Here is a 23356-nt window from a genome sequence, read left to right as displayed (position 1 = left end):
TAAGCTTGGGATATATAATTGAACAAAAGACATAAGTTACTCCTCCTAAGGGCCTTTTATTGCACTGAGAAGGATGATAATGAATAGTAAACATAATGACTAAATAAAATGCTATGTTAGAAGATGATAAGTACTGTTGAAAAAAAAAGAAAAAGTAGGGGGACTAAGAGTCCTGGAGTACAGGTTACAAATACTAAAATAAGTAGTCACTGAGAATGGTATTTTAAGCCAACATAGAATGAGGGGAAATTAAGCCATTAACCAGATAGAGAACATTCTAAAAACTAGAAGAGTTGGAAATTAGCCTACAGTGAGATATTCCTAAACCTTGAAGGAATAGTGAGAAGGTCAACCTAGTTGTATTAGTTTTCTGTTACTGAGACCAATGACCTGAGAGGGTCAACTTATAGGAGAAGAGGTTTATTTTGGCTCATGGTTTCTGAGGTGTCAGTCCACAGTAATTTGGCTGTGTTGCCTCTAGGTCTATGGTAGGCAGAAACACCCTTGCAAAGAAAAGCTTCTAACCTCATGGCAGCCAAGAAGGGGAAAGGGGAAAAGTGAAGGGTGTTAGAGACAAATCCTTCAAAGACATGCCTCCAGTGTCCTAGTTCCTCCCACTAGTCCCCACTAAGGTATAAACTCTTCAGTGGGTTAATCCACTGTTGAGGTTAGAGTACTCATGTTCTGGCCACCTTCCTCCTCTGAACACTGCTGCTTTGGGACCAAGCTTTCAGCAGAATAGCTTTTGGCAGACATTCCAGATACAAACTGCAACTGTGGCTGAGCAAACTAAGAGAAGAGTAGGATCAGAGGAGATTGGAAAGGCATTTGAGAGTGTGCTGAAATGGTGCTTTACAGACCTACAAATGGAGGGACAGTTTACATACTTTAGAAAGGTAGCACAACTGGCTGGATTCTCAAGGGTCCACAGAGGCAGAGATGGAGAAGTAGAAAAATTAGTGTTTATTGTAACAGACTTTAACCACTCCCTTTAAAACAGTGTGACCACATTTTAAAAATGTCTAAAAGTGATCACATTCTGACACTGATTAAATAAAAAGATCACATATGACTATGAATGATGAGGAAGACTCTGTCCTCTTAAAATCTGGGAAGACACATATACAATTGAATAAAGGATGTGGGGAATGGTATGGCTTCACACAAAAGTTACATGGGCATTGATTGTACAAATAGTCAATTTCAGGATCCAACATTTTCTTGTAATTATTTGAGTTGAAGTTTTACAGTATAAAATTCCTTGTAAAGAAGGGTCCTAAATATGTTACTGTCCATGAGATATCTTACACTTTTTTCTAAATTAATTACACAATATTTATCTGTTAGTTTGACAGTTTCTTCAGTACTCAGTTTACTTCAGAAGTGAACTATAGCCTACACCACAAATACACTGGTCTAAGTTTGTACTACAGAGCCCTGACACTCCATTGTTTTTGTTTTAGGGAGCATTTAAGTTTATTAATACTTATTGGTATTGTAAAATTCCAGTTTCTCATTGCTCAAAAGTACCCAGGGAGAGTTTCTAATTCTCTTTGGAGTTCAAATCTCAATCCTCTTTTCTCCTGGCCTCTAATAGGAGCTAATGATCTCAGCTAAAGGGAAATGACTCCTGGAACTCTTATGCCTATACTCAGAAAAAGTAAGAATTTAAAAAAAGGTCATCCTCCCATGCCTATCACCATGTAATAAATTCAGATTGAAGTGGATTAAAGATTTAAATATTAGGACAGAAACACTAAATTTGCTGGAAGATAAGTTAGATAGAACTCTTGAAGACATTGGTATAGGAAAGGATTTTATGAACAAAACCTCAATGCCATGGGAACTTGCACAAAGTATCAACAATTGGGATCTCATCTTATTAAAAAGCTTCTGCACTGCAAAAGAAACCACCAACAGAGCTAAAAGACAATCTACAATGTGGGAAAAAATTTTCAGCAACTGTACCTTAGACAAAGGACTACTATCTAGAATATATAAAGAACTGAAAAAATTGGATCCCCCAAATTCAAAGACCCAATTCAAAAAATGGGCATCTGAAATGAACAGACATTACTCAGACAAAGATGTAAAAGAAGCAAATAAATATACGAAAAAATGTTCAATATCACTGGTTATTCTAGAGTTGCAGAGGAAAACAACACTGAGATTCCACCTCACCCCAGAAAGAATGGCTGCTATTAAGAAATCATCTAATAAATGCTGGGAGGGGGGTGTGGAGAGAAAGGAACCCTTCTCCATTGTTTGTGGGAGTGCAGATTGGTGCAACCATTGTGGAAATCAGTATGGAGATACCTCAGAAAACTAGCTTAGAGGTCCCATTCGACCCAGCTATCCCCCTGCTGGGCATCTTCACAAAAGAATTAAAAGAATCTTACCACAGAGATATATGTGCACCTATGTTTATAGCTGCATAGTTCGTAATAGCAAAAGTTTGGAAACAGCCCAAGTGCCCATCAAATGGAAACTGGATAAAGAAGATGCAGTTCTTTTTTATAAAATGGAGTACTACTCAGCCATAAAGAATGAGAAACTAGAGACATTTATAGCTAAATGGATGCATATTGAGGCCATACTCTTAAGTGAAATGAACAGGACACTTGTGTAAATACCGAATAGTTTCTCTAGTGTGAGAAACTGAAAGTGTAATTAAGGATACACATGGATGAAATGGCCTAATAGCATATTTCTCGGACTGTGTTTCCATCGTGCATCATATGACTGTATCAAAATTTAAATTAGGGAGAAGTTTGGCTTATGTGGAGTCTGTTAGCTAACTGGAATTTTTTCCAGGTCATTATTTGTTCAATGTTGGTTTGGGGGATCTTTCTGAAAAAAATCACATCCTCTGGTGTCTTGCTGGTGCTTGAGATGCTTTTTTAAGTTATATGGAAAAATTTTTAAGTGCTTTTCAGTTTTGTTTTGCTTGAATTCTACTGTATTTGAATATTATTGTAATTTTATTCCCCCTTGCATTGTTCTTCTTTGAGGGGTTTTAATTTTTTGTATGTGTGTGTTTGATAATAAAGTTATTTAATAATAATTTTTAAAAGTTCATGCCAAACCACTTGGTTTTACCATTTTCAAATAGGAAGTAATGCTTCCCCCAATACCTTAAATTATTACCTTCATAGCTTGGCTGTGTGTGTGAGGGGGTGTATTTTTCTTTTTCATTATTAGGCTTCTTCAGCCCCAGTTTTATTAGGCTCATCATCAGTCCTATGCTGACCACTAGGAGGAGCCAGCCTTGTCTAGATATCTCACAATTAAACCCAGCTTACTGGAAATATGAGCTGGCACAGAACATACACATTGTGTTTTTGCACCCTGGAGTGGTGATCTCTATTCTGTTTTATGCATTCATAGCTCTTTCTTCCCAAAAGAAAAGGATTAAGTGAATCAACATGTGTGAAGTCTTTTAGCTAACACTTAATGAAGAGTTTAAAATCCCCAGGAGTAAAGGCTACCATAAAACTTGGTAACCATTATTATCTTCCTAATAAATTACTTTTCCATTTTCTTTCCCTTGTGTCATTTTTATTTCTAAGCTCCCACTCTTCTTTTGAATTTAATTTTTAAATGAACAAGAATGTCTGCTGAAGACTTTTTTTAAAAATTAGAAAAATAAGAGTTTACTGTATGTATTAATGAAGTGCATTTTAGAAGAGATACACAATATTATATTTATTTTTTTTCTTCTTGGCATTGACCACAGTGCTGTATTTCCTTTTCAACTTTATCCTAAGTTATTTACAGCTAGCTTTATAGTAATCTTCTCAAAGAGTTTTCATATACTTTTACCATACTTTTTTTTTTTTCTGGCCATGGGATGAGTTTTTAATATGAGGCAAAGTCAGCCCACAATACAAAAATCTAAAAGTCACACCCAAGTGTTCTACCTGGCTCCTGCGGAGGGAGGAAGCTGGAGGTTTCCTTTTCCTGGAGGGCTGAGGAGGAGCAGAAAAGGCCAGAGAAGGGGAAGAAGGAAACAGAGACCACAGAGAGGTGGCTGGAGGGATCCTGTTGCCCCGCCCCCAGTCCTGGAGCGGCTGCCAGCTCCCCTGCCTGCCCCACGGGTCCATCCTGCGCCTGTCCAGTTGGTCTGCACACGTCAGGTGCCAGCTGCATCACTTCTCTTTCTTCTCCAGCCCCTTCGATGCTGGTGCCTCTGTTGCTTCTTTGGATTCTGTCACTGCTGCTGGATCTTTAGGATTCAATTCCTCATAACTGAACATCTCTGTCACTTCTCCCTTTGCTAGGGCCACCAAAATGGGAAAGCCGATGCAGGCAGGAACCAGGTACAGGAGGGCAGGCTGGGCATGTTTGAAGATGTGCATGATGAAGATGGTAAGGCCCAAGCCAAAGATCTAGGCTGCAAAGCTGGTGTAGAAGTGGGTATGGGTGTTCTTCTTCAAGCTGATGTCAAAAAGCAGCAGCAAGACAATGAAGGTCCCTGGAGTGACAATATCTCTGAGTCCCAGCAAGGCGAAGTTGCCTGCTTCGAGTCCCTTTTCCAGCAGATCCTGTGGAAATACCAATTTTATTGGTGCCTTAAAAGACTTGGCCACTGTCACCATAATGTTGGTCCCAAATACCTTCCTCAGCAGGTACCAGATGCCAACAATGCTGCTTATGCCCAGGCACACCAGGTCCTTAGTGTCAAACTCATAATTGACGATCTCTTCTTTGCTTTCACCAGAGCCCTGATTGTCATAAACCTTGGTCAAATACTCATTTTTATATAGTTCTCAGCAATTTAAAAATCCACATTAAAAACTGAAATTAGAAAAACATTATATAGATAAAATGTGTAAATGTATTTAACACAAATCTATATGGCATGGAAGAATTCAGATATGACCACTCTAAGATGAGGGGAAAACTGTAATATTTATGGGCAGTTCTGTCTAAATTTGGCTAGAGGAAAAAAAATGTATGATCTTATGGCAACAAACTGGGGGAACTAGTGAGGCCTGTTTGTGCAGATCATTCCTGGTGCAAATTACATGGCATTTCTTTCCTCTGGGTACAGGTCAAGGCATCTGTCATATGAGACTACTCAAGGGAGGATGAAAGCAGAAAGTGCGACAGGGCACATCCTAGGTTTCATGGCCTGCTTCAGAGGCTCAGGCTGAGGGCAAGGTGAGAGAGACCTTTTTGCTTTTGCTCTTTTCTCAATTGCCAAGGTGTCATGTTTTGGAATAGCGTTTCTGAGGCATGACATTAGATATTATTTTCCTAGTTTTAAGTTTGCTTCTCTGAAGGCACTATAAAAATTAAAAGCAGATTAGGAATATAGTAGAAATGAAACTGAAAACTGACCAAGAATTCAGTTAAATAAAAGGATGAGCTTGACTTTTAATTAAGAATTTATCCTGGACCAGACTTTAGCGAGGTTGCATTAACTACTTTCCAAGATCATTCTCCCAATTTTGCAAAGCAAAATTGTACATCTCTGTAACTATATTCAAGAATATCTATCTGCAAGGCTATCTTTCACTGGGAAGATGCTAGAGACGGATTTTCCTGTTGGTCATCATTAATATTCATTAATTCTAATACAGATGGTATTCCTGGATTATTTATTTCTATCTGTGTTTCCACATTTGTCTCATAAACAAGTTGAAAATAGTTCTTATTGAGAGACACTATAGATGTTTAAATTAGAACAAAAATCTTAATACAGAAGAAAGGAACAAGTGCTCAAAGTGAGGGAGATTATTTTGCATATTTTGAGGGAGATTAATGGCAACATATCTCTTATGTCATGGTGGGCATCTGAAGCCTAGGAGTCTTCTGTGACAGGACTCTGTTTCTTGGGTTCTTGCCCTACATCGTGGCAAAGAATGGCGAGGTGGGGCTGACTCGAGGCCGAAAATCCCCCGAGTGGGAAGAAATCAGGTCCTCTGGGTGCAGAAGGAGGAACTCAGAAAACAGAAGCAACATGAAGCAGAGGTTTAATGATGATACTGCTGAAGCGAGGACTGTCGAACAGCAAACTGTATGGCAGGGAGAACCTCCAAGATGAGCTTCTCAGCCTAGTGTCTTTGCCTTGCCCATACTTATAGGGGTAAGCTGGTTTCTAAAAATGACTATCTCACTGCATGGTACAGTCAGGGTCTTAGCCTCTGTTTCTGGGGTGAGCCAAGAGTCACAGGCTTTATGGGCACATGGCAAGAGTATGCAAAGGTTCCACAAAGGGGAGCCTCCTCCAGTACATCAAGTCACAAGTAAGCATGCGGTTATCTCCTATATGTGAGCCAGGTCATGCCCTATGCTGCCTGTTCCTCCCTAACTGTCCTTACAGTGTAATAATTGTTAAATGTTCCCCATATTTTATGTTCAGCCCCCACTGATCAAGTGTTTACAGCAATTTCTGTTGGATAAAAACGTTATGATATGTCCTTATCTACCATATTCACCAGATCTGGCACCATGTGACTGCTAGCTCTTTCCCAAAGTCAAAACGTCAATGAAGAGTAAACATTTTGAACCAGTTCAGAACATCAAGGCAGCCATGACAACATAATTAAAGACACAAAAAAGGACTTCAAGAACTGCTTCAGAAAGTGACAAGAAGGATGAGGTGTGTTAAATGTGACAGATGTATAGTGAGGGGATTAATGGCATGTAATAATCTGTAATATATTTTTTTAAAAAGGCATACATCATATTTTTTATTATATACTGCATACTCAAAAGAACTGCTATCTTAAGGAATAATGTTATTTTTCATTTTCTAAGCATTCTTAAGGATGTTTGGTTTTTATTGACACTGGTATCATTTAAAACATGTGGTAGATGGATTTCCCATTTTGAAAATTGTCCACACTTCAGAAGCAAATATCAAAAACTCGTAATCCACCAAGTCTAACATACTTAGCATCACAAATGCCTAAACACCTAGAACCTTCCCCTATCCCTTCACTAATAGGATAAAGGGAAAGGAAATAAAGAGCATTTTTTAATGGACCATCTGGCATCTGAGTAGACTTATTTTTTGAAAATGTGACTATCTACCTAAGTCATGCAGTCCATACAAAGTGTATACAAGGTAACAAAGTAAACCCCACTCTTGGCTCCTGTTAGCCAACGGGAAATATAACAATGAAAACAAAATCCAGGATAATGATTACTGAAATTAAAAGTCTAGAGAAATTCTGTCACTCTTTCTGATGTATGATAAAGCTTTACTAGTATTTTGGGGGTAGAAAGCAGGCTGAGAGAAAGGTGGTTCAAACACCAAGCAATAGAAGGCACAGTGAATTGGAAATATCAGCCCAATAAAACACATAGCTGCCAATATGTCTGTAAAGAGTGTGCAAATTAAGAAAACACCACTAACTTTTAATACATTTTGAAAGGTCTTTTAAGAATTTCAGGAGGAAGATTGAAGATGGTTGAAGAGAGACGCCCAGTACTCACCTCCTCCCCCCCAAAAAGAACCCATTAACTCATGCAGAGCTATATTTTGAGGTGACTAACTGTGGGACAACACTGGAGATCAGCAAGAGAGAGACTGGAAACTTGTAAGAGTCAGAGACCTGGGACAACAGCATGGAAAGAGAAACAAAATATACTGTATCTGCTATTAGGCTGGGTTTTACATGGTTAAGTGTGAAAGAGAAAGGCCCAGCAAACTTAAGAGTATGGATGATATCAATCCTATTTACTGGAAAGTTTTACAATCCTCACAGGCTTGCAGCCTACTCAGAAATTAGTATAAAGTCTGCACAGTAGTTTTGCTTTAGAAAATGCTTCCATATCATCTAGTAATCTTCTAGGTTGTGTAGCTAGGAACCACCTTGAAAAGTGAGTTGTCATCTGAATTTGATTGCTCTGTGGGCTAGAAATCCATGCATTTTCCATATCTGAGACTCCACAGATACTCTGCTGCACTGGCTTAGGGTGTAGCTGTCTTATGAACTCAACTGGGTCCAGAAAAGTGACTGTGACTTAAACTCTCTGAGGGAGTTGTCTGCACTGTAGGGGATGAGTGTTGTGACAAAGAGAGGGATGAACAAGGCCACCTTTGATAACCAGAAGACCAAGGTGTTCACCCGCTGAGATTAAAGGTGATGGCAACCATGAGTGACTAGTGCTGGTTCCAAGACTGAGGGCAGGTGTCTATGCAGTCCCCATTTTCCTTACCCCTGGGTATTCAGGTGCTGATTGTTGACACTGTGGAGGAAGGAATGCCTCAGTCTCTCTCCTACCCAACCCACAGGGCACACTGAGGCATCCTTGAGTAATTCCATGGCTCTTGCTATTGCACTGTCCATGGCACATATGGCTACAGGGATCAAAGCAACTCTGTCTCTGCTAGCACCCAAGCTGGCACAGTACCTGAAGGAGCCCTGGGGGAAAAGACTGGCCACAACCATGTTCACAGGGATGAATGTTTATGGAGATCCAAGTGGTACTTTGCCTAGCCAGGTTATTTTCCTGAGTAGACACTAGGACATTATAATCAGAAAGGAACAACATATGTCCTGCTGCCACTTCACCTATGCAGTACCTGATGATGGTCATCCCCATACCACCTTGACACCTTGACATAGTTAGTTGTACTGCAGTTCCTGCCACTACTTTCCCTGTGTAATATCAGAATCCTCACTCTTGGTGGGAGAACAATCGCTTCAGGTTCCTCAAGAATGTTTGTGCCTCTAGCGTTAAAGGCCTCTGATAATTTTAGAGCTAGCTTCTAAAGAAAACTCATTTTCTTCCTAGGGATCACCACTACCCTATAGGAGTAGCCACACAGAGAACTCCCAGGATTCAGTGTTCTACATCATACCTTACTGAAGCACTGGAGTGTCCCCAGTCTTGTGTGACTGGCAGAGACCGTGGGTCATTCAGACACTGAGATGTTATAAACTGTGCAGAAACTCATTAATCACAGGCAAAAGACACTACAGGGAGTCACACTACAGTGCCCAGCTAGAATCAAAGCCAAGATTACATAACAAGAAGATACCCTAAGACACATCTTCAGGAAAAATTACTTACTAAAAAGGTCATCTTATAAAGCTAATAGAGATATCTTATCCACCAAATGCTAAAATCTCATTGTAGAAGCACAAGAAAAATCAAAGTAACGTAATACCTGCTACAGACAATAGTTCTCTAGTAACAGATTACAAAATATCTAGATGGATGAAATGCCTGATAAAATATTCAACGCAATACTTTTAAAAGTTTTGATAAGATCCAAGAAAATACAGATGAACAGTTAAATAACATTAGGAAGACAATACAGAATATGAATGAGAAGAAATTCAGTGAAAATATGGAGATTTTTGAAACAAAGATTATACATGCTCAAGAACAAACTAGATAAGGTCTGTCTGAATGTCAAGTCACATCTTTTCAAGTATCCCACCCAAAAAGAAAAAGTAAGAAACAACGAAGAGAGCATTCATGACATTTTGCACACCAGTAAACAGAGATACAGATATCTTTGGGATACCTGAAAGTGAAGAGGTTAAGGCCATAGAAAAGCTATTCAATGAAATAATCACACAAATCAACCTTCATTGTTTAAACAAATATGGATATACATGCACAAGAACCCTATAGAACCCCAAATACATGTGATCAGAAAATATTTTCATCATTACACAGTGTAGATGAAGTGTCAACTGCATAAGACAAAGAAATAAATTTACAATCTTCAAGAGAAAGCTATCAGATAACATTTAAAGATATTCCCTTTAGAATAATAGCAGACTTCTCTGCAGAAGCCTTGTAAGCTAGGAGGAAATGGAATAGCATATTCTGTGTATTTAAAAAATAACTACCAGCCAAATTTACAGCATTAAGTGAGTTTATCCTTCAGAAATGAAGAAAAAATACAGACCCCATAAGAAAAGCAAAATGAGAAGTTTTAGATCACCAGCCTAGCCTTAGGAAGGATACTTACGGCAGCCATACAACCAGAAATGAGAGTTAATTGCCAAATGAAAGAATTTGAAAGCCTAAGTCCCACTAGAATAATAGATACAGAAAAGGTAAATTAAAATGAATCACATATTATCAATATACTAACCATCAAACCACAAAGAAGAACAGAAGAAAAGGTAAAAAACAAAGAATACCCAAAACAACTGGAAGAAAATCAACAGAGATCCAGGAGTAAGCCCTTACCCATCATAACCTTGGATATAAATGAACTAAACTCTAAATAAAACATACAAACTGACAGGATGGATAGAATAAGTTCCAACAATATATTTCCTACATGAAAATCATTTTAAAATTAAGACATAGGCAAACTGAAAGTGCAAGAATGGAAAATGATTTTCCAAACAAATGAAAATGTAAAGCAAGCTGAAATAACTATACTTATATCTAATAAGATAGAATGTAAGACAAGAACTGTAAGAGACAAAGGTCTCTATATAATGATCTGGGGCTCAATTAGTGAGGAAGATATAATAATTATAAATTTATATGCTCCTAATATAAAAAGACTCAATATTATAAAACACTATAAGACCTAAAGGGAGAGATGCACTCCAAACAATAATCAAAGTGAAGTCCAGTACTTCATGTTTTATTAATAATCAGATCAACCAGAGGAAAAATATCAACAAACATACATTAGAGTTAAGCTCTATTATAGATTAAATGGATTTAAGAGACACATACAGAATTTTTTATCCAACAGCTATAGAATACACCTTTGCTTCATCGGTGCACAAAACATTCTCTAGAATAGACCATGTATAAGATAAATTAAAAAGCCATGTAAAATATAAAAACACTTGAAATCATATGCTATATTTTTTCTTGTTATATTGAAATAAAATAGAATTCAATAAAAAGTAATTATAGACATAATACATATGCATGGAGAATGAATGACACACTTGTGAATGAACAGTGGGTCATTGAGGAAATCAGAAGGGAAATTGAAAATATACTAAAACAAATGAAAATGATAACTCAACATATAAAAATGTGTGAGATGTATCAAAGCAGTACTAATTGATAGCCTTGAATGCTAAAAAAAATAAAGTTTTCAAACAAACTATTTAACAGTTCATTGCAAGAGTTTAGAAAAACCAAACCCAAAATTACTAGATGAAAAGAATTAACAAAAATCAGAGCATAAATTTAAAAATTAGAACCTAATAAAATATAAAATAACAATGAAAAAATAGGTTATATTTTGAAAATATAAAAAACCACAGAACTTTAGTAAGATTAATCAAGAAAAAAGAGGAAATCTAAATAAATAAAATCAGAAACTGGCAGAATATATTACAACAAATACCACAGAAATACAAAGAGTCCTTAGGGATTATTCTGAGAAACAATGTGCCAATGATTTGGAAAACCAAGAAGAAATGGATAAATTTCTGGATACATGTTAAAAACATGAATAGAAAAATAACAGTCAGTGACTGTTGAATTAGTAATAGTCTCCCAAGAAAGAAAAGTCAAGAACTGAGTAATCCAATACTGAATTTTACCAAATTTTGAAAGAAAGAACTAATACTAATTCTTCTCACACTGTTCCATAGATTTCCAAATTTATTCTTTCCAAATTTATTCTGAGATTAGCATTACTCTGTTACAAAAAAAGGACAAAGATATCATAGAATAGAAAACTAGAAACTCATATACTTGATGAACAGAGTTGAAAAAGTTTCAATACATAGAATTCAATAGCACATCAAAAAATTATTCAGTATGATCATCCCAGGGATTCAAAGATGGCTTAATATTTACAAATCAATAAATGCAATATATCACATCAACAGAATATAGATTAAAATCATATGATTATCTCAATATATACAGAAAAAGAATTTGGGCTGGGGATTGAGCTCAGTGGCACCATGCCTGCCTCACAAGCACAAGGTCTTGAGTTCAATCCCTGGTACACCCCCCCCCCAAAAAAGGTATCATACCTTCATATAAATGCCTTGAACAAATTTATTGTAGGAGCACTAAACCTCAATATAATAAAATCTATACATGACAAACCCAGAGGAAGCATCAAATTGTATATGGAAATGCTTTCCTTAAAGTCATAAACAAGGCAAGAGGGTTCACTATCACTATCTTTATTCCATATCATACTAGGCATTTTAGCCTGAGGACTTAGGTCAGAGAAAGAAAAAAAGGGCATACAAAAAAGAAGGTAGGAAGTCAAATTATCTGTTTGCAGATGAAGACTCTATTACTGATAAATGAGTTTAGTAAATTAGCAGGATACAAAATCAACATACAAAATCAATAGTTTTTCTATACGCCAAGAATAAATTTGATGACAAATTAAAGGAATCTCATTAACAAAATACAAAAAAGAACCCTAGAATAAAATTTATACAACATTGAAGGACAAGATAAGAGAAAATTTGGAAGGACCTCCCATACATGGATTGGAGGAACTACTATGGTTAAAATTTCCAAACTACCCAATGTGATATATATATATATATATATATATTCAATGCAATATCCATAAAAATATCAATGATTTCATAGAAATAGAAAAAATGTAAAGTTCACATGGAAGCACAGAAGACTGCATATTCACAGCAAAGAGCAAAAAGAACAAGGGTGGAGGCTTGACAATTTCTGATTTCAACTCATAGAACAGAACTATAGTAATCAAAACGGCATGTTATCAGCATAGAAACAGACACATAAACCAATGGAACTGAATAGAGATTCCCCAAATAAATCCTTTTATCGGCAGTCAATTAATTCTTGATATAAAATCAGCAAATGGGGTTACATTAGCCTTTGTCTGCACAGCAAAGGAATCAATCAATAGAGTGAAGAATATATCTATAGAATAGTAGAAAATATTTGTTAATTATTCATCAGATAGTATGTTAATATTCAGACTATATTAGGAATTCAAAAAACTTAATAAAGTAATCCAGTTAAGTGGCTAATGACCCACATAGATACTTCTCAAAACATTGCAAACAAATGAGCTTATAAATGAAAAAAATGCTTTATATCATCAGCTATTAGGGAAATACAAATCAAAACCATAGTGCGGTACCAATTTACCTCACTTTGAATGTCTATTAAAAAATTACAAATGATGGGTAGAATGTAGAGGAAAAAAGAACTTTTATACACTATTGGTGTGAAGGTCAATTAGCACAGTCATTATGGAAAACAATGTGGCAGGTCCTTAACAAACTAAAAATAAAATAAATCTACAATTTGCTGCAGCTATCTCACTTGTGGGTATATATCCAAACGAAATGAAAACTATCACACCAAGGTGATAACTGCATACCTATCTTTTTTGTAGCACTATCTACAATATTTAAGACATGGAATAGCCTACGCACCCTTAAAAAGATGAGTGGATAAAGACAGTATGATATACACACACAATGGAGTGCTATTCAGCCATAAAGAAGAATGAAATCCTGTTATTAGCAGCAAAATGAAAGGAAGTGGAGGTCATTATATTTAATGAATTAAGCCACACACACAAAAACAAGTACTACAAGTTCTATCTCATACGTGGAAACTCAAAGAGTCACCCTGAAATTAGAATTATGATTACCAGAGTTTGGGAATGGCGTGTGTGTTTGGAGATTGGCGAAAAGGGGTGTTTGGACTCGATCAGTGCACACTGTATGCCTGTGTGCTAATGTCCCACTGAAACCTGCTAATGTGGACAATTAATATTTGTTAATAAATTATTTTTGTAAACAGATTTCAAGTTAAAATTAAACCAATCAAAGTGTGCTTTGTTGAAAAACACAAAAACCAGGGCTGGGATTTAGCTCAGCAGCATAGCACCTGCCTTGCAAGCGTGAGGTCTTGAGTTCGATCCCCGGTATCAAAAAAACCCAAACAAACCAAAAAACAAAATAAAACAAAAAAAATTTCTCTTTCCCCTACTGAGATTAAGATGACATCCAGGAGAAGATGCTCTTAATCAGGAGTATTTGATCATACCACTATATATTTCAGGAAAAGGCACAGTGATAGCTCTAGTCCTGAGAAGGACCCTGGAGTGGAAGAGTCACAATGCAGTGTCGCAGTATGAAGTTAATTCTTCAACAATAGTGTAATGCTGACATTAATAGGCAGGGGAGAGCTGTGGAACGGACCTCTGTGGCCACGTGGGATGGAATGTCCTCTGCAGTGTTTGCTATTATTTTTAAATGGGAGAGCAGCAAGCATTTAAATGGTGTTCTTACCAACACTGAACTTAAAACCAATTTGATATCTTTGTCTTTTAATCATGAGACATTGAATATTTCATTGAAAACTTGAATGCTTTAGTAGAGTGAGAAGGGTGTAAGACTCAGGCTCTGTGGGTTCAGATCTCAGCCCTATTGCATTCTAGAAAAATTTTATTCAGCAAATTACTTAACTTTTAAGCTTGGTTTCCTTATTTATAAAAGGAAATGATAGTAGTGCTGTCCAACAGGGTGTAGTGAGGATTAATTGGTTTAGTATAATTTATTTCATTTTTTCCTCTTTCCCCTTAACTCCATTCCCTTTTGTTTTTCCAGCATTGAATTCACTTATTTATAGGGCTTTATAAAGTTAACTATCATAAATACAAATTAAAAATAAGACTAACAGGCCAAAGAACATATAAACATGAAAAGAATTGTATTAAAGTCAAGGTACACTTTTAGATACACTGTCCATGCTGGATTACAGTATCTCTCTCTCTCTCTCTACCTTTTTTCGTATTAACTGTCTTTTATTTTCATATATATAATATACAGAAATATATATTATTTATGTTTTTCATATAAGAAAAACCATGTGCTATTTAAGCTTGTGTATCTGAATTACTTCACTTAACATTATGGTAACAAAGTGTATCCATTTCCCTATAGATTACTCAAGTTTATTCTTCTTTATGTGGAAGTAGAAGTCTATTGTGTATCTATATCATTTTCCTTATCCATTTATCGGTTGATGGGCATATAGGCAGTTTACAAGATTTAGCTATTATGAATTGTGCTGCTATAAACATGGGTATGCATACCTCACTGTGGTATGATGTCTTTAATTCTGTTGAGAAGATAACTAGAAGGGAATAGCTAGATAAAATGAAATTTTTCATTTTAATTTTTGAGAATCTCCATACTAATCTCCATAGTCCTTGTAAAAGTTTACAGTCCCACCAACAATGGAGTTCCTTTCTCCCCACAGCTTCTCCAACATTTGTTATTGGTTCATTTCTTGGTGGTAGTCATTTTTTTTCTGGAGTGAGATAAAATTTTAGTGTTGTTTTAATTTGCATTTCTTAAATGGCCAGCAATTCTGAACATTCTTATGTATTCATATTCATATTTCTTCATCTAAGAACATTTTTGTGTATTCATATTCATATTAATATTTCTAAATCTAAGAAGTGTCTATTCATCTCAGATGCCCATTTTTAAATTGGGTCTTTAAATCTGAGGGGTCTAATTCTTGTGACTTCTTTATGTATTATAGATATCAGTCCTTTATCTGAGGAGCAGCTGGTGAAAATTATTTCCCATTCTGTAGGTTGTCTTTTCACTCTCTTTGTGCTTTCCTATGTTATGCTGAGGCTTTTTAATTTAATGTGATCCAATTTGTTGATTTCTGGTATTACTTCTTGCTCCACCGAGATTTTGTTCAGAAAATCTTTGCCTACACCTGTGTCTTCAAGAGTTTTATCTACTTTGTCTTCCAGCAGATTAAGTATTTCTATTCTAATGTTGAATTGGACACTGCTACAAAACTGTAGTCCCTGGAAGGTTTAGTATATTTTAAACACTCAGTATACTGGCTGCAAATTAGAAGATTTAATATGGTATGTACCACCATAGCTGAAGTTGAAATTTAATCTCCACTGTGAGGTGTTAAAAAGTGGGACCAGGTGGAGCCAGAAAGGTGATTGGATCATGGGGAGTGTTTTCCTGAACAGATTAATCCGTTTTTAGTATATGTGCTGCTAAAGTAAGAACACTAATCCATTAATGTATTAATGGGTTAGTGGCATAATGAGTGTCACAGGAGAGCCTGGTGTTAGAAAGCAGCTCTCTCTGTTCAGTGATTCTCTCTGTAGTCTCAGGACATTGTAGAGTCCCTGCCAGTAGGAAGGTCATCACCACTCATGGCACTCTGACCTTAGATTTCCCACCCTTCAGAACTGAGAGCTGAATGAACTTGTGTTCTTCACAAACTACTGTTTGTGGTACTCCGCTGTAGCAACAGAAAATGCAGCCAGTGTGGATCTTCGCATCTCAGCATAGGACACTGAGAAATCATGAACTAGGTTTTTTCTTTTCTTTTTTAAATATTCTCACCTAACTTCTTCCTACCATGCACTGAGATGAAAGAGATATCACAAGGGCACAGTGCTTAAATCAATACATCCCTCTATGTCCACGATACTCTTGATAATCAGCCATGACATTCGCTTCAAAATTAGGCCTTGAACTCCGAATGATTCTCAGACTTGGACTCAGGGAGCCACCACCAGTCAACTGATTGGAAGTGGAATGCAGTATAAAATTGACTTTTATCCCTTGACTACAGGAGGAGCGAAGAAATGTCTAGGAGGAATATATGGCTAAGCATACAATGTTTCATTTCAAAGGTATTCTAAATACTGAACACATGATTTCCCTTTTTATTATAAACTTAACTATTGCTGGAAGCTATAAATAAGCATAGGCTTTATTTTTAAAGGGAAGGGGAACTTATAAATCCCCCTTAAACCTGACATTACTTTCATTGTTGCTCCAGTGTAACCAAATAAAGTAACACATCCCACGCATATGTGTTATATGAGCAATTTTTTTAAATGATTAGGCATTTTTTTTAAAAAAAGAAACTAAAACCACATAAGGAGTTAATTTTCATTTTCCAAAATGCCCAATCCACAGGTAAATATTTTTAACTAAGGTTAAAAATGGCAAAACTATACTGAATAAATACATGAATATACTACTGTATACTCATGGAATTAAAAGAAAGAAAACATGAATAAATATTAACTGGGCTTAAACCATATGGAGTTGACAAAACAAAACAATGCTACAATGTAAGAGTGGCACACAATTGAAATAATGTAAATAAGGAAAGTACTTATGTAGGAGAATAATGAACCTGGAAAAGTATTGCCTCTCAAAGTAAAAAAACTTAGATTTGCACTCCCAAAACTGAAACAATGTTGAAAATAATTAAAGAATTAGCACTATGTATAAAATTCAGTGCATTAGTGTCTTCTTCACTTGAAAGAAATCAATTTATGAAATGGCTCCCATATGTCTCTATATTTGGGAATTATAGACCTCTCATGACTGGGAAATGTTCTTGGTCAAGTGGCTCTCAAGAGAATAACTTAACCTTTGCTGAAATATACATCACCTCTTACAATAATAATAATAAAGTTTTTAACTGGAACAAAATCCTAATATAAAAATAACAAAACTCCTTTAAACATTGATCAATTTATATTGGAGTTCTGATCAATGATTAAATGGATCACTTTATCTAATTCCCTGAATACATCTCAACCAGGAAACTATCATTTTCTAGAAGGGCAAATACAGCAGACAATTCAAATGAGCATTGTATTCTGTTTCTACCGCTTAATGCCATTTAATGTTCAATATTGGGCAACTTATGCAGCCTTTCTCAGGTGTTTTCTTCATATTTAAAATAGACAGTTACTTTGAGAGAAGCACATGACTTACTTTATGAGAAGTAACTATGCAAAGTAAGTTAGCAAATGCAGATGCCATTATTAGCTCTGCTATTGTTTATAGATAATTTTAAACTGATTCCTTACTATAAGTAGGTTACATCAATCTGTAATTTCTTTGAGCATTATGTCTCTTAGGTATCCTCCAGTTTAGAACATGGATCCAGACCTGGGCACTATAAAGGTAGACATATTAACTCATTACAGAAGAAACTTGTAAACTTGTAATTGTGTCATCTTAAAAATTTTAGTTTTCATTTGTAGTGAGTTCCCAAGAATGAAGCAGAAACTTTAAGACCTGTTGGTGGAAATAGGGCTATTATTATCAATAAGTTCCTAAGACATCCCAGAAAATTAATTCCTTTTGATTCACTTCCTCCCTCAGTTATCTGGTAAATTATTCTTTTATCTTGCAAGAAATGACCAGAGGCTAGAGGCTTATAACAAAATTCATTTATTATCTCATTGTTTGCTTTGGTGTGAAGTACAATTTGGTTCAACTGAATTCCCTGCTTGGGGTCTAATTAGGCAAAAATAAGCTCTTATCTGGCTGGGTTCTTATATGAAGGCTCTGGGGAAAGATCTATTTCCAAGTTCCTTCAGATTGTTAGGAGAATTCAGTTCAGCTGTTAGAGTGAGGTCTGTCTGCAGGGTCTTAGCTTTAGGCCAGTTTCAATTTCTACAACCTGCACAATGTGTCACTACATAGCTCCCTCCATTTTCAAAGCCTTAGTGCCTCAAATCCATCTCATACTTCTTATCTCTCTGATTTCCTTTTATGGCACTAGCCATAGAAAATTCTCTGCTTCTAAGGGGCTTAACTGCCCAGGTCAGAATCATCCAGATAATCTCTGTATTTCAGACTTGATTGACTTGTGACTTTAATTGCATCTTCAAAACCTTTTCTTATCATTGTTATTTGAGTTTGTTTGAATGACCATGAGCTGGAAGACTTCAAAGCTGTGTTTATAATTCTGTCTCCCACACTTGCACAAACATGCATCAAAATTTCTTGTCCAGTATTCCACTATGAGCCAGTGTTAACACAGGGTAACCTGTTTGCAATTCATATGTGCTCACATTTATGGATTTTTTTTATTTCTCTTATCTTGTTTGTTTATTTTTGTGATTATTTGATTATAATTGCTATTATACCAGAATGCTTGGATGGTGTCCCAATGTGATGAAGAATGAAACAGCAGAAGGAGGAGGTAGGGTGCAGGCAAATTCATTGAAAAAAAAGCTTTTTTGTCTCAGGGTTCTTAAGGAGGTTAGAAGAGAGCTGATTGTGTAAGCAGTATCATCTCTACCCTATAGAAGACCATGTACTAAGGGTCCACTCTATAAGGTGTTCACACAGTGGCCATGTAAAGCCTCTGTGCCCTTGAGCCAATGTCCTGTCCAATCTAGGGAGGTCCCAGACAACCATAGCACCCCTGGCATATATCTGTAAGATCCTTGGAGGGTGGTGACTCAGCAGGCTCCATGTTGGGCAACCCACTCCATTTTGGGGGCCACTGTCCCTACTGCCTAACAGAATCCTAACTCTTGTCTCACTAACTCCTGTCTCAGCTATAGATTCTTTTCTTAATATTTTTGCAGTACTAGGGCTTGAACCCTGGACCTTAACCCTGAAGTGCATATTCATCCCTTTTTTTGATTTTCATTTTGAAATAGGGTCTCACAAATTTGCTATATTGCCTGGATGAGGCTTGAACTTGTGGTTCTCCTGTCTCAGGCTCCCAGTGTGTTGGGACAGAAAGAGTGCATCATCAAGTCCAGCCACTGTATACTCATTTGATTATAATAAAATGCTCATTTCTTTCCCACCATTTAATCCTTGATGTCTAGCATAATGATTGACAGATGTTAGCTGCTTAGTACATGTTTATTGACAAAGAGGCTAAATTGGCAAATAAAGAATGTTATGGTTACTATACCTGGACACTCAGTTGCATGTTTTGGGGCATATGAATTTTTCAATGAACCTCAAAATTATGGCAGATGGTTTTATTTGCATTTTGCTAAAAATGTCTAGCATGAAAAGGGTATGGACAAGACTTTCTGTTAAAGTTTAAAATATCACCTGATCCAAGCCTTCTTACAATAGATGCCCTGATTTCAAATATCTTAATATATAATGGGAATAATCTTTTGAAAGCAAACATCAGGTAATGTCATTTGATACTGGACCACAAACTAACAACTCCCTCGATGACTTCCCTTCTTTTTCCAACAACATAAAAAGTTAAAAGTCACAGTAGAGCTTCTGTTGACCTGTAGGCCTTTTAACAATTTCCAACTCCAGCTCTTTACATTAATACTGGGTTGATTAGCATCCCTTCAAAATTCATGTTGGGTTGAAACCTTAGAATATGATGTTTTCTGGAAACAGGGTTATTGTAGCTGAAATCAATTGAGAGAATAGTTTACCAGGGTGGGGCCTATATCCGGTAGGACTGGTGTTCTTATAAGAAGGTCATGTAGAGACACAGACATATGGAACAATTTTGTGTGATGAAGGAGAGAAAGACAGAGGTTACACTGACACAAGTGGAGGAATGGCATGGATTGCTAGAAAGCAGGAGAAACTGAAAAGAGGCAAAGACAGAGCATTCCCTAGAGCCTTAAGAAGAAATGTAGACCTATCATTTTGGACCTCTATGCTCCAGAACTTTGAGAAAATAAATAGATGTTACCTTAAACCACCAAGTTTTAGTACTTTGTTGCAGCAGCCATAGGAAACTAACAAAATTACTTTGTATTGCTCAATGCATTAGCTTGTCTTTTATCTCAAGGATCTTGCCCAGGATGGTTCTTCAGTGGCTGAATACTAACATGGAAATTCTCTGTGATACTCTGTATATTCTGTGTTTTGTGTGGTGGCTGGCATATTTCTTTCAAGGCTACTGTAATAGTTTGAATCTTAAATATTCCCTATATGTCCATCATGCTTGGCTTGCAGCATGTGTTGCTAGACAGGAAGCTTTGGAATCTTTAGGAAGTGGGAATTAGTGGAATGAAGCTAGGTAATTAGAAACATGGCCTTGTGGGCTGGATATTGAGATATTCTCTCTCTCTCTCTCTCTCTCTCTCTCTCTCTCTCTGTCTCTCTTTCCCTTTCTCTCTTTCCGGCTGCCTGAGGCAAGCAGCTTCCTCAACCACACACTCCTGCCATGATGTTCTTCCACACCACAATCTCAAAAACAATGGAACCATCTGGTAATGGACTGAGATTCTGAAACTGTGAGCCAAAATAAACTTTTCCTCATTCTAAGTTGATTTTCTCCAGAATTTTGTCCCAGTGATGGAAAGGTGATTTACCATAAAATGGTACTAGAAATGCTGTGGTTTGGAAGTGTCTTCCAAAGCCCCATTGTCTTGGTGATTTTCATTATTGCTAGGACAAAATACTCAACACTCATAACTTAAGGAAGGAAAGGTCTATTTTGTCTCATGTTTCAGTTCATAGTCAGCTGGCTCCAAAGTAGGACCATGACAGAGGGGCGAGGTAGAGGAGTGCTGCTCATGGCATGGCAGACAGGAAGCAGAGAGAAAATGAAGGCAGGAGCTGTGAAAGGAGCCTTCCACATCATATCCACAGTGACCCACCTTTTCCAACCAGACCCCACCTCTCCCAGCATTTGCTATTACGCCCTTACAATCCTATTGTCTTCCAAAGGTCCCACCTATGATCACATGGAGCTTTAGAGGGACATCAAGATATAAACCCTAACACCCACATATGGGCCACACCAGCTGGTGGTGCTGTTAGGAAGTAGGGAAACTTTCAGAAGTGGAGTTTAATGAAAGGAAATTAAGTCATTGAGAGTATTCCCTTGAGGGTACTTTAAACCCCTCCCCCATTCTTTCTTATTTCTCTCTTTGCTTCCTGGCCACTAAAAGGGGAATAGTGTCCTCTGCTATGTGTTCCTACAATGATGTACTATGCTACCACAGGCCCATAGCAACAAGGGCAAGTGACCACAGACTGAAAACTCCAAAATCATGACTTAATATAAAATTTTCTCTTATAAGTTGTTTATCTCAAGTAATTTATCAAAGTAATGCAAAGTGGACCAACATGGATACCTAGTAGAAACATCTATCTCCATTCTGGAGACATATCTAGCTTCAATTTGGCAATGCCTACATGTGTCTGTCTCAGACGTTTCAGCATCAATACATTTCTAAGCTGAAGAAAGATGGGAAATATAAATGTTTCTTTTGCCACATTTTCTGTGGGAGGCTTTCATTGCAAGTCCTAAACTCATGCTGGAGGATACAAGAGTTAATTCTCTATATGGTCATATAATAGCTATACTAGAAAACTAGGCCATTAAATGGAATCATATATTTCTGAGAGGCTCTTTTGTTTGTGAAAATGAGCTTCTGAGTCAATAATTAAGGAATTTATTCCAGTTTACTGCTTTGTTTATTGTACTAGGTACAGAATACACACTAAACGTCAACAAATCTATTCAGGAAAGGCCAAACAGTTTTAGTCTTGGCTTCTAGCATTTAACATATTTTCTACTTTTTCTTCCTGTCTGGCTGACTTGTCTTCACCCGTTTATAGACTTAGTTACCTCATCCTGGAGAAAGTTGTCCCTGAGGTGACCAAACTGGCCTACTTATCTTATCATCATTTTCTCCAAGCAGAAGGACTTTCTCTATAAAGGCAAAGTTAATTGCTTTTTGTACTAGATTGTAAGGTCCCTATCTATTATTTGGCAAAATCGTAGGAAAATAGCAAAAGTACTTAGTAAAACTTGTTAAAGGGATGAATGAATTGGATAGAGGTTCAAAATAACTTTTGCACTCCTTAAGTACCTCTACAAACTATTGTCCTTGCCACATATAATTAAAACTAGATAAATTCATTATTCATAGTGCCAAAGTAGAAAAAGTGTACTTTACAATAGAATCTTCTCCACATATCCATTCTTAAAAAATATCACTACAACTTTACAGTTAACAGAATAGCTAGCCTCCCCGCCCCCATACAAATAGCTAGTGGGAGTGTAAAATGGTACAGCCACTCTCAAAAACAATCTTAGAATTAATACATGATTCAGCAGTCCCACTTTTGCATATATGAGTGAAAAAATTGGAGGCAGGGACTCAAAGACATATGTGTACACAATTTCCATACCAACATTATTCACAACAGCAGCAGATAGAAGCAATCCAAGAGTCCACGATGGGCAAATAGATAAACAAAACATAACATGTAAAGGCAATGGAATATTATTCAACCTTTAATTTTTTATTTATTTATTTTTTCCCCATAAAGTTTATTGGTACATTTTAGGTATAAAATACATTTACATACATCATTGGGATCTTGTACCATTGTATGAGTATCTTGGTTCTTATTTTTTTTTCCCCTTCACCTGCCCTCCCTTAACCCCCTCCAACATTCCTTATTTGCAAAGATTTTGTTTCCATTTTTTTCCTTTTCTCATATTTTTTCTTTTCGCTTCTTTCCATTCTCCTTTCCCTCCCACTTCCCTTGCTCCTTTAGACCTTTACTTCCTGTTACACAACATCAATTATACATTTTTTAAATTAAAATATCAAGACCTACGAGACATTATGACAGATTTTATGGAATTTAAATGGATATAAAGCATATTTCAA

The 23356-nt window shown here is 36.6% G+C and overlaps 1 pseudogene; it reads right to left on the bottom strand.

The window, feature by feature from the left end:
- Positions 1–4094: 4094 nt before the first annotated feature.
- LOC101723377 (signal peptide peptidase-like) overlaps positions 4095–23356 on the bottom strand; it is a 35959-nt pseudogene continuing 16697 nt past the window's right edge.

This window comes from Heterocephalus glaber, unplaced genomic scaffold (genome assembly GCF_053883595.1).
Source record: "Heterocephalus glaber isolate CG9 unplaced genomic scaffold, H.glaber_assembly_v1.0 deba00001472, whole genome shotgun sequence".
Lineage (NCBI taxonomy): Eukaryota > Metazoa > Chordata > Mammalia > Rodentia > Bathyergidae > Heterocephalus > Heterocephalus glaber.
The sequence above is the reverse complement of the archived record's forward strand: the minus strand, read 5'-3'. Positions and strand labels throughout refer to the sequence as shown.